Source organism: Notolabrus celidotus, chromosome 16 (genome assembly GCF_009762535.1).
Source record: "Notolabrus celidotus isolate fNotCel1 chromosome 16, fNotCel1.pri, whole genome shotgun sequence".
NCBI classification, from domain to species: Eukaryota; Metazoa; Chordata; class Actinopteri; order Labriformes; family Labridae; genus Notolabrus; species Notolabrus celidotus.
In genome coordinates, this window is record NC_048287.1 from 30,580,731 (window position 1) to 30,593,855 (window position 13,125).

Consider the following 13,125-nt stretch of genomic DNA (forward strand, 5'->3'; position numbering starts at 1 on the left):
CAGGCGTTTAAATTCCATTGTATCAACCTGACATATTGACAAGAGTGCTATTTAGTTTAAACTCAGTTCCTTCTTAGACTGCAAAGGAAAGATGAAAGAAAGGAAGTAATGATCATTTGGTTGTTTCAATTAGTAGATTAATATAGAAAATAACTTAAAGAACATTCGACCAGATACTGAGTAGAAATTTCAGGAATCCTGTTCATCCAGACGTTTAATAAATAGTTGATATTTTGACTGATATTCTCACAGATTACAGTTAACTGCACATCATCAAGTCACATCTTCTTTTTCTACATTTAAAGTTATATTTTTGGGGCATTTTTGCCTTTAATGGACAGGACAGCTGAAGAGAGACAGGAAATGTGGGGAGTAGAGAGTTGAGGAGGACATGCAGCAAATGGTCGAGGCTGGAATCGAACCTGCGACCTCTGCAACGAGAGCTGTGGCCTCTGTACATGGGGCGCACTTAGACCGCTAGGCCAACGGCACCCCAAAAATGCACTAGTCTTAAATAAACCTTTTTTAAAATATATATTCTGAAAGACATCTCATGCATCTCATCCATTTGTGTCTTGCAACCTCCCAGGGGGTCCCGACCCACACTTTGGGAACCCCTGCTCTGGAGTGTTCTTGTATGTTCTAGAGTAACATTGAATCAAATAAACTGAATCGAATAGACCTTTAACAATAATGAGAATAAAAAATATAATAAGAATTAATATCATATATTTATTGTTGTTTTGTTGTTGTTGTTGTTGGTATTGTCATAATAATATAATAATAATAATAATAATAATAATAATAATAATATAATAATAATAATAATAATATAATTATTATTATTATATTATTTATTATATCATTATTTTTAACATGCATGACACAAAAACTCTAAAATCTATGGAAGATAATTAGGGCCATTAAAAAAACATTTATTTTTTAGGTCCAATTTTTTTTTTTTTTAATTGTTTTCAATTCTAAGACTTAAGTTAGAATTTGGAGATTTTTTCTCAGAATTTGGAGTTTAATTTCAGTTATTAGAGCACTTTTAAAATTTAAACTGAAGGATTAATCATATATATAATATTAGCATAGCATTATTATTATTATTATCAATGACAATTATTAATTGTTTTTTTATTTTTTTTATTATTATTATGATAATAATATTATTATTATTTTATGGTGTATTTTCGTTATTTTTTGTATAATATCTTGTTATTATTTTATTTCCTTTAATTCTTATGTTATTTATTAGTATTATTTTTTATTATTATTATTATTATTATTATTATTATTGTTGTTGTTGTGGTTGTTGTTGTTGTATTCTTATTATAGTATTATTATTGTTATTATTGATTTTCATTTTGTGAAACAATGAAGAGGCAGTTTATGAGCACGATAAAGAAGTCAAACCTCTCAAATAAAATAGAAATAACATGAAGGAACAGTAAGGCCATCAAAAATAAGGTAAAAATGACACTGTTCTATCTGAACAGGTATCTGGTCGTGTATATACACATTTCATTCAAATAGAAAGTGGTCTATTATCAATATCCTGTAGTCTCAAAGACTGAAAGAGATCAGCTTCTGCATCTGGTGTATCATCTGATGTTCTGGTTTTACAATGAACTCTGCTCCAATGGGGACTGCAGCCTCAGTACATGGAGCTCACACATTAACCCCCAAGCCAAACCTGTGTCCCATCAAGTCCCCCGCTCATGTGTACGGGGGGTTACAGTAAAAACACGCGCAGAAGAGGAGCCTGAACAGGTCTGATGAGTACCTGCGGTAAATAAAGGAGGTATTTGTACTTTTTTCTTTCCCAGCAGAACCTGCACTTAAAGCACCCTAAAGAAAACAGTAAACCCTCTTACACTGTCTTATATAACCCTCAAGTTTAAACAGAGGCCCTCTCTCTGCGTGCTGCACATCGCTGAACGCGGCTCGAGTACAGTCATGGACAAAAGTTTTGAGAATGACACAACTATTAATTTTCACAAAGTCTGCTGTTTCAGTTTTTATAATGGCAATTTGCATATACTCCAGAATGTTATGAGGAGTGATCAGCTCAACTGCAATTAATTGCAAGTCCCTCTTTGCCTTGAAAATGAACTTTATCACCAAAAACACATTTCCACTGCATTTCAGCCCTGCCACAAAAGGACCAGCTAACATCATTTCAATGACACACAGGTGTCACAGATTAACACAGGTGTGGGTGTTGATGAGGACAAGGCTTGCGATCAATCTGTCATGATTGAGTGACTGGACACTTTAAAAGGAAGATGGTGCATGACACCATTGTTCCTCATCTGTTAGCCATGGTTACCTGCAAGGAAACACGTGCAGCCATCATTGCATTGCACAAAAAGGGCCTAACAGGGAAGTTTATAGCAGCGAGTAGGATTGCACCTCAGTCAACCGTCTATCCAATTATCAAGAACTTCAAGGAGAGAGGTTCAATTGTTGCCAAACAGGCTCCAGGGCGCCCAAGAAAGTCCAGCAAGCGCCAGGACCGTCTCCTGAAGGTGTTACAGCTGCGGGATCGGGCCACCACCAGTGCAGAGCTTGCTCAGGAATGGCAGCAGGCAGGTGTGAGTGCATCTGCACGCACAGTGAGGCCATACTTTTGGAGGAAGGCCTGGTGTCAAGCAGGGCAGCAAAGAAGCCACTTCTCTCCAGTAAAAACATCAGGGACAGACTGATATTCTGCAGAAGGTACAGGGACTGGACTGCTGAGGACTGGGGTAAAGTCATTTTCTCTGATGAATCCCCTTTCCGATTGTTTGGGGCATCTGGAGGAAGGCTTGTTCGGAGAAGACGAGGTGAGCGCTACCATCAGTCCTGTCTCTTGCCAACAGTGAAGCATCCTGAGACCATTCATGTGTGGGGTTGCTTTTCGGTCAAGGGAGTGGGCTCTCTCACAATCTTGCCTAAAAACACAGCCATGAATAAAGAATGGTATCAGAACGTCCTCCGAGAGCAACTTCTCCCAACCATCCAAGGGCAGTTTGGTGATGAAGAATGCCTTTTCCAGCATGATGGAGCACCTTGCCATAAAGCAAAAGTCATAACAAAATGGCTCGGGGAACAAAACATTAAGAGTTTGAAACTCCCAGATCTTAATCCCATTGAGAACTTGTGGTCAATCCTCAAGAGGCGGGTGGACAATCAAAAACCCACAAATTCTGACAAACTCCAAGCATTGATTATGCAAGAATGGACTGCCATCAGTCAGGATTTGGTCCAGAAGTTGATTGACAGCAAGAAGGGTCAACACTGCAAATATTGACTTATTGCATGAATTCTGTGTAATTCTCAATAAAAGCTTTTGATACTTATGAAATGCTTCTAATTGTATTTCATTATACCATAGAAACATGACAAAAACACCTAAAAACCCTGAAGCAGCAGACTTTGTGAAAATGTAATATTTGTGTCATTCTTAAAACTTTTGGCCATGACTGTAGAGCTTTGAGTCAATCAGCATTGAGGCGTCTATACTGATGACAGCTGAGAATGCTATAAAAAACAAACATGTAGGTCGAGTCGGTCTTCTTTGTGCTTCAGCAGGTCACGTGCGCCAGTTTATAGAGTGTGTTGCCATATGATCAAAACCTCACAGGTGTGTTTGCGTAGATTGGATGGACTTGTATGTGCTCTGCAAAATGGAGGTGACCAAAAAGGTGACAAAAATGTGTTCCTGACTCTGTTTTTAAAAACACAGTCAGCCTCATGTTTGAGATATTTGTGCTGAAAGAAAGGATGAGCGCTCAGTGGAGAAACCCTCTAATGAGAGGTTTAGCAGCCTATCACGTGACTCCTGATGTCCCCCAAAGCCTGAGATAGAAAGGACAGATGGGGGCCAGCACCTGGACCCTAGCAGCCACCAACACACAACAAGAAGAGTCTGCAGCTAGATATTAGAAGGCAGAGGAGGCAGAGCCAAGATGCCGGTCTAGGCTGCATGCTCTACCTCCCCCCTACTGAATATTTCCTTAAGGCAGAAACCTCCAGCAGGACCAGACTCATGTTAGACACACATCTGCTGAGACCGTGTTGGAGAGAGGGATAGAAGGAGATGAAGAGAGAGAGAGAGATGATAGTGGGGAGACGGATAGTAGTAGTTGTAGCAGCTGGAGTCTGGCACGTCCACAGCAGCAGAGATCTAGAGGAACCTACGAGACAAGGGAGCTCAGGGACTCCAGAAAGGTCTAAGAAAAGAGAGAAGAGAGGGAGACCAGAAGAAAGAAAAAGAGGAGAATAAATGGTGAAGGAATGACAGAAGGAAAGGACGGGATAAGAAAAGGAGACAAAGAAGGAAAGAGAGAAAGAAAGAAAGAAAGAAAGGAAAAAGGAATAAAAGAAAGAAAAAAAGAAAGAAAGGAATAACAGAAAGAAGAAGAAAGAAAGAAAGAAGAAAGAAAGAAAGAAAGAAAGAAAGAAAGAAAGAAAGAAAGAAAGAAAGAAGAAGAAAGGAAAAGGAATAAAAGAAAGAAAGGAAGGAAGGAAAGAGAAGGAATGAAAGAAAGAAAGAAAGAAAGAAAGAAAGAAAGAAAGAAAGAAAGAAAGAAAGAAAGAAAGAAGGAAAGAGAAGGAAGGAAGTAAGGAAAGATAAGGAAGGAAAGAAATGAAGGAAAGAAAGAAAGAAAGAAAGAAAGAAAGACAGAAACACCCAAAAAAGGAATCTACAGCAGAGATCCAGAGGAACCTACGAGACAAGGGAGCTCAGGGACTCCAGAAAGGTCTATGGTTAGTAACTTTAATGGGACAGGAAGAGTTAAAGTAAGAGACAGGCAGAGAGAGGAGAGAGAGGGAAAGACAGGATCCCAGTGTGTCAGTCTAAGCCTATAGCAGCATAACTAAGACCTGGTCCAAGCCTGATCCAGCTCTAACTATAAGCTTTATCAAAAAGGAAAGTTTGAAGCCTACTCTTAAAAGTAGAGAGGGTGTCTGCCTCCCGGACCCTGACTGGTAGATGATTCCAAAGGAGAGGGGCCTGATAACTGAAGGCTCTACCTCCCATACTACTTTTAGAGACTCTAGTACTTTGGAGTTCCTTTATTTTATTTTATTTTTATTATTATAATCATTTTATTTTGTTTTATTATTTTATAATATGTTTTTTCTATTTCATTTAATTAATTTATTATTATTATTATTTGTTTTTTATATATATATGTATATATGTATATATGTCTGTGTCGTTGTGTCTTTCTGTGAAGCACTTTAGAAATAGTTCTGTCGCTCTGAGGCAGGATATGTCTGATTTGATAATTATGGTGTCTACCTGGGGACACCTAAGACCTGAATCTTGAACTAGGAAATTCCTTTTTTGTGTCCTTTTTTAAGAAGAATAACAGCTGACTGTGTTTCGAATACGGGAAGGATAGAAGCTGGTGTAAACAAACGGAAAGCAGTGGACCAGAGTGTCACCTCATGTCTCCAGAACAGAAACCCTCAGTGATATAACCTTGATGTTTCTCTGAATTGTGTCATTTCCCTGAAGAGGAGGGCGTGTTCAGAAGCTCACAGGAGTGCTCGGGGGAGTTTTAAAAAATGACACACACACACACACAGAAACCTTCATCTGTTCCACTTTCTGTCTGAGCTCATCAAATAACCAGGAGGAGCATTATGTAAGTAATCCCGCCGTGTCATCTTTAAGCTGACAAGGAAGTGAACCCACATGAAAAAAAAAAACCCAGACCACTTAAACACACAGCCTCACTGCACCTGAGGCATTCTAACAGCTGCTGCATCTGCACCTGAACATACCGCACCTGTCATCAGGTGTGATGGATCATGTTGGCAGGGAAGACTTCATCAGGGAAATTAATTTATATCAAACATGGGCGTGAAAGTGACCTTTGAATTCAGCTCATCAGGAGGAGTTTATTTTAATTTGATTTCTGTTAAGTGCTCCATTATTTTGTGCTTCTCACAGTCCAACCTTCTTTTTGCTCCAAAGTGAAACCTCAGATTCTCTTTGAGGACAAGTTAAAGTGAAGTTTCATTTCTAACACTAAAAAGTCTTTAAAATACAAATAAAAGGACAGCAGGATAAAGAACTGTAACTCTTTTAACAGATTTTAAAAAATTAACTGAAGTTAAAGTCTTGTTTTGATCACTTACTTCTGTCTTCATTGCACTTGTTATTTAGTTCAGTCCATTTCATTGGCCCGAAAATGTTAAAAAATTATTTCAGGTGTTTTAAGCAACACTTTTACCAAATAGGATTAGAGCTACTTAAAAAAAAATATATTTGTAAGGCAGGCAAGCAAACAACCTGTAATTTATTTCTAATTTGTGAGATTTAAGTCAGAATTTTAATTCAGAATTTCCTTTCAATATTTAGATTTTTTCCCTCATAATTCAGAGATTACAGTTTAAAATAAAATGTTAAAAATAAAAATTCAAATGAATATTTTTTTTCTGAGCTTTTTCTCTTCTGACTTTAATCTCCCAATTCAATTTTCTTTCATAGATTTAAAGTTAGTTGTGACATGCATGTTCAAAATAATAATAATAATAATAATAATAATAATAATAATGACTAATCCTTTAGTTTAGATTTTAAAAGTGCTTTAATAATGACATTAAACTCCAAATTCTAGCCTAAGTCTTAGACTTAAAATTATTTTTTTTTTTAAATTGGACCTTTTGAAAAAAATTTTTAGCTGCCCTAGTTATCTTCCATAGATTTTCAAGTTTGTTGTGTCATGCATGATACAACATAATATTAATAATAATAATAATAATAATAATAATAATAATAATAATAATAATAATAATAATAATAATAATCCTTCAGTTTAAATTTAAAAGTGCTCTAATAACTGACATTAAACTCAAAATTCTGAGAAAAAAAATCTCCAAATTCTGACTTTAAAAATGTTAAAAAATTGGACCTTAAAATAATTGGGTTTTTTTTGTGGCCTTAATCCTCTTGCATATATTTTAGAGTTTGTTGTGTCATGCATGTCAAAATAATAATAATAATAATAATAATAATAATAATAATAATGATTAATCCTTCAGTTTAGATTTTAAATGTGCTCTAATAACTGACATTAAACTCCAAATTCTGAGAAAAAATCTCCAAATTCTTAAGTTTTGGAATTAAAAAAAAATTCAATTAAAAAAAATTGGACCTTAAAAAAATATTTTCAGCAGCCCTAGTTATCTTCCATAGATTTTAGAGTTTGTTGTGTCATGCATGATAAAACATAATAATAACAATAATAATAATAATAATTAACCCACAGTTTAAATTTTAAAAATGCTTTAATAACTTAAATCTCTGAATTCTGAGGAAAATAAATTAAAATGTAAATTATCTCAGATTCTCAAAATTACACCTTACATTTTTTCTCTCTCCTCTTAGTTTTTTTTTTTTTTTTTAGTGGCCCTAATCGTCTTCAGTAGTTTCAGAGTTTGTTCATTTATTCTAAAGTCTTTTATTTTGTGAAAGAGTTTTTAAAGGTCTTTTAATTCCAGTTATCTTCCATTTAAAGTATTTTATTGTTTTGTGGTCTTTGAAGGTTTTACATTTGGCTGTTCAGCACTTTGGTCTTTTTCACTTGCTGTCAGATGACATTTCAAACAGTTTGGGTTTGGAGTATTATTTGTCTTTAAAAGCACTTTGTAAACTCTGCTTTTAAAGTTGTTATTTAAAGCATCTTTCAGTCTGACTAAGTATAAAACTTAATGTTTTTACTGATGACGTTAAAGCACATGAGTTTGCTGTGTTCTTTTAAAGTACTGAAAGAAAACACGTCAATCATTCAAAGTCAGACCGGCTCTCCTTTTTTAGCTTCTTTAATCTTCCTAATTCAACTTCCCTAAACATGAATTAAATTACCTTGTTAGGTTAGTTCCATTGTGATGCCGAAGTGTCCTCCTATGAGTCAGTTCAACTAATCTAATAATAAGAGCTGGTCAGTGAAATCATTTTGTACTTTAAAGTAGCTTTAAGTCACGTTTGAAGTGTGTGTGTGAGTCGAGCCCGAAGGTACACAACAACCAAAAAACAAAACAAAGGTCTGAATCAGTGAAGTCTTTTAAATCAGTTTTTTTAAACCCATTTTAACATTTTTAATTTAAATAAGTATCATTTTTAAAGAAGGTTTTTAATCCAGGTCTGTCCTGATCTCTGATTGGCTCCTGGTTCCTCTCAGAGTTTCCTTTTTTTCACACTTTTAAAGATTTTTAATGTTCTTTATCTTCTATTTTAAAATTGGTTGGACATTACTTTGATCACATTTTCTTAAACTCTGCTTTTTAAGTTCCCTCCTGATCACATTCTGCGTTGAGCTCAAAGTTACACAACAGAAAAGGTGACACAGCAGCTGAGTTTCTTCAGGTGGGGCCTTTCATGCTGTTCATCATATATCAGACAAAGCAGCGTGATGAGTCGGCAGCTTCTTATGAGACAGAAACAAATTAAAAAACAGGCCGCTGCAAGAATGTGAAAATGTTAACCTAAGCTTATGTTCATCCTCAAACTGCTCGTTGTGTTTTAATGTGTGGTGTTTGTGCTTTTTATGCACATTTTGTTCCTTTCACTCGCCTCTTTTTCCCTCCTTAATCTTTTAATTAAAACAAACAAACATTGATGTTTTTCCTTTTCTTTAGTTTGGCTTTCTTGCTTCTGTGTCTGTCAGTAAAAGCGCTCAGCACACTTTTAAAGTTGCTTTCGGTCACGTTTGAAGCCTCTCAAGTCCGGCCTAAAGATGCATAACGGAGGCACCATGGGAGCCAATCAGCAGCTCAGGTTTTCTGATGGCGGGCCGTGCTTGATCATCCAAAATTGGGACTTAAGTCTGAAGGCTGACAGAATCAGTGCAATCTTTAAAGTTGATTGTTTTAAACCCATATTTGTAGATTTTCTCCTCCCTAAGTGTTTCTTTTAAAGTAGGTTTTTAAAAGCTTTGGCTTCCAGCTCTTCATGAGAGTCACTTTCTTTTATTTATCTGATGGATATCTCTGTCTGTAAACACTGTTGCACAATGTCCATCCCTTCAGTGTAATCTCCTGACTCTGCTGACTGTAGCAGGAAGTATTCGGCCATGCGCCGAGAGTTGACGCTAGCCACAGCAGCAGCGATTAAGAAAACAATAAGACTCTGGGTGTGATTTGTCTTGGCATGTATCAGGTATTTGTTGTTGTATCCATCTGTAATATAATCCATCTGTTTTTATAACATCTGAACACCTGCAGACTGTGGGATCTCCAGCTCCCTCTTGTGGTCATGTTTGGTAACAGCAGCTTAAAAAAATGTCACCTTTGTGTTCCATGAAACAAGAAAACAAGCTTCAGATTCACACAGAATGTGTCTTTAGGGGATGGAATGGAACAGAATATAATAGAATGGAATGAAAAGGAATGGAGTGGAGTGGGGTGGAATAGAGCAGAATGGATTGGAATTGAGTTGGATGGAATGAAAGGGAATAGAATGAAATGGAAGACAGTTGAATGGAATGAAAGGGAATAGAATGGAATGTAATAGTCTTGATTTAAAGGGAATAGAGTAGAGATTAATGAAATGGAATGGAATGGAATAGAATAGAATAGTGCAGAATGGAATAGAATAGAATAGAATAGAATAGAGTGGAATGGAATGGATTTGAATGGAATAAATGGAACCGAATGGAAGAGAGGGAAATGGAATTAAAGGGAAGAGAATGGAGATTAATGAAATGGAATAGAATGGAATAGAATAGAGTGGAATGGAATTGAATGAAAGGGAATGGAATGGAAGAGAATGGAATGGAATTAAAGGGAATAGAATGGAGATTAAAGAAATGGAATAGAATAGAATAGAGCGGAATGGAACAGAATGGAATAGACTGGAATTGGAAGAAAGGGAATAGATGGAATGGAAGAGAGTGGAATGGAATGAAAGGGAATAGAATGGAGAGAATGAAATGTAATAGAAAAGTATGGAATAGAATAGAATAGAATAGAATAGAATAGAATAGAATAGAATAGAATAGAATAGAGCAGAATGGAATTGAATGAAAGGGAATGGAATGGAAGAGAATGGAATGGAATTAAAGGGAATAGAATGGAGATTAATGAAATGTAATAGAATAGAATAGAATAGTGTGGAACGGAACGGATCAGAGTGGAATTGAATTTAAGGGAATAGAATGGAATAAAATGAAAGGGAAAAGAGTAGAGTTGAATAGAATGGAATAGAGCAGAGTAGAAAAAAGCAGTATGGAATGAAAAGGAATAGAATGGGATTGAATAAAAGGGAATGGAATTTTAGTGACTGTGTCTTCAATATAAAAGTACTTAAAAATAATCCCTTCAAACTGTGCAGCTTGGTCTCAGCTCTTCCACTTTAACCTTTATTTATTAGCTGTGAGCGTGTGAATATAAATGCATGCACTGTGTGGGTGCTATATCTTTAGAGGCCACAACATTAACTTTTAATTCTGATGATTGTAAAAAATACAAACACTCATTATTTCTCCAAAACAAACAGACATGAGAGGAAGCACAGTGTTTTTAAACCTGTTTGTCACTTCATTTGTCAGGTAGAATTATTGTAATTGCTGAACCGTAATAAGAATCAATGAAGGGGAATGTTATCGGATCAAATGCTGTTCATAAAATGTGCATGTTTGCCAACAACGGCCTCAGACAGTTCTTTGTAAATGTCTGAGAGCATTACCAGACAGACTCTGGGTGTAATTTGTCTTGGCATGTATCAGGTATCAGCTGTCAGACTTCTGTTGTGTTTTTGTAATCCATCTGTAATATAATCCATCTGTTTTTATTACATCTGAACACCTGCAGACTGACGGATCTTCAGCTCCCTCTTGTGGTCATGTTTGATAACAGCAGCTTAAAAAACTGTCACCTTTGTGTTCCATGAAACAAGAAAACAAGCTTCAGATTCACACAGGATGTGTCTTTAGAAGATGGAATGGAGCAGAATATAATAGAATGGAATGAAAAGGAATGGAGTGGAGTGGGGTGGAATAGAGCAGAATGGATTGGAATTGAGTTGGATGGAATGAAAGGGAATAGAATGAAATGGAAGACAGTTGAATGGAATGAAAGGGAATAGAATGGAATGGAATAGTCTTGATTTAAAGGGAATAGAGTAGAGATTAATGAAATGGAATGGAATGGAATAGAATAGAATAGTGCAGAATGGAATAGAATAGAGTGGAATGGAATGGATTTGAATGGAATAAATGGAACCGAATGGAAGAGAGGGAAATGGAATTAATGGGAAGAGAATGGAGATTAATGAAATGGAATAGAATGGAATAGAATAGAGCGGAATGGAATTGAATGAAAGGGAATGGAATGGAAGGGAATGGAATGGAGATTAATGAAATGGAATAGAATAGAATAGAATAGTGTGGAACGGAATAGAGTGGAATTGAATTTAAGGGAATAGAATGGAAAAACATGAAAGGGAAAAGAGTAGAGTTGAATAGAATGGAATAGAGCAGAGTAGAAAAAAGTGGTATGGAATGAAAAGGAATAGAATGGGATTGAATAAAAGGGAATGGAATTTTAGTGACTGTCTTCAATATAAAAGTACTTAAAAATAATCCCTTCAAACTGTGCAGCTTGGTCTCAGCTCTTCCACTTTAACCTTTATTTATTAGCTGTGAGCGTGTGAATATAAATGCATGCACTGTGTGGGTGCTATATCTTTAGAGGCCACAACATTAACTTTTAATTCAGATGATTGTAAAAAATACTAACAATCATAATTTCTCCAAAACAAACAGACATGAGAGGAAGCACAGTGTTTTTAAACCTGTTTGTCACTTCATTTGTCTGGTAGAATTATTGTAATTGCTGAACTGTAATAAGAATCAATGAAGGGGAATGTTATCGGATCAAATGATGTTCATAAAATGTGCATGTTTGCCAACGACGGCCTCAGGCTGATCTTTTTAAATGTCTGAGAGCATTACCAGACAGACTCTGGGTGTAATTTGTCTTGGCATGTATCAGGTATCAGCTGTCAGACTTCTGTTGTGTTTTTGTAATCCATCTGTAATATAATCCATCTGTTTTTATTACATCTGAACACCTGCAGACTGACGGATCTCCGGCTCCCTCTTGTGGTCATGTTTGGTGACAGCAGCTTATAAACTGTCACCTTTGTGTTCCATGAAACAAGAAAACAAGCTTCAGATTCACACAGGATGTGTCTTTAGGGAATGGAAAAGAGTAGAAATAAGCGGAATAAAATGATATGGAATGAAATTGAGCAGAATGGATTGGAATTGAGTTGGATGGAATGACAGGTAATAAAATGGAATGGAGTTCAATGGAAGAGATTAGAATGGAATGAAAGGGAATAGAGTGGAAGGGAATGAAAAGGAATAGAATGGAATGAAAGGGAATAAAGTGGAATGAAAGTGAGTAGAGTGGAAAAGAGTGGAATGGAATGAAAGGGAACAGAATGGAGTGAAATGGAATAACTTGGAAAGGAATGGAAGGGCATGGAATGGAATAGAGTTCAATGGAAGAGATTAGAATGGAATGAAAGGGAATACAGTGGAATGAAAGTGAGTAGAGTGGAATAGAGTGGAATGGAATGAAAGGGAAAAGAGTGGAATAGAGTGGAATGGAATTAAAGGGAAAAGAGAGGAATAGAGTGGAATGGAATAAAGGGAACAGAATGGAGTGAAATGGAATAACTTCGAAAGGAATGGAAGGGCATGGGATGGAATAGAGTTCAATGGAAGAGATTAGAATGGAATGAAAGGGAATAGAGTGGAACGGAATGAAAGGGAATAAAGTGGAATGGAATGAAAGGGAATAGAGTGGAAAGGAATGAAAGGGAATAGAATGTAATAAAAGTGAATAACGTTGAAAGGAACGGAAGGGCATGGAATGGAATAGAGTTCAATTGAACAGATTAGATTTGAATGGAATAACTGTCTTTAATTTAAAAGTGCTTAAAAATAATCCCTTCAAACTGTGCAGCTTGGTCTCAGCTCTTCCACTTTAACCTTTATGTATTAGCTTTGAGTGTGTGAAGATAAATGCATGCACTGTGTGTGTGTGGGTGTGTGGGTGTTCAACACGACTTCTCCCGTCATGAAAATTTGAATGATTTGAGAGGAAACAGGA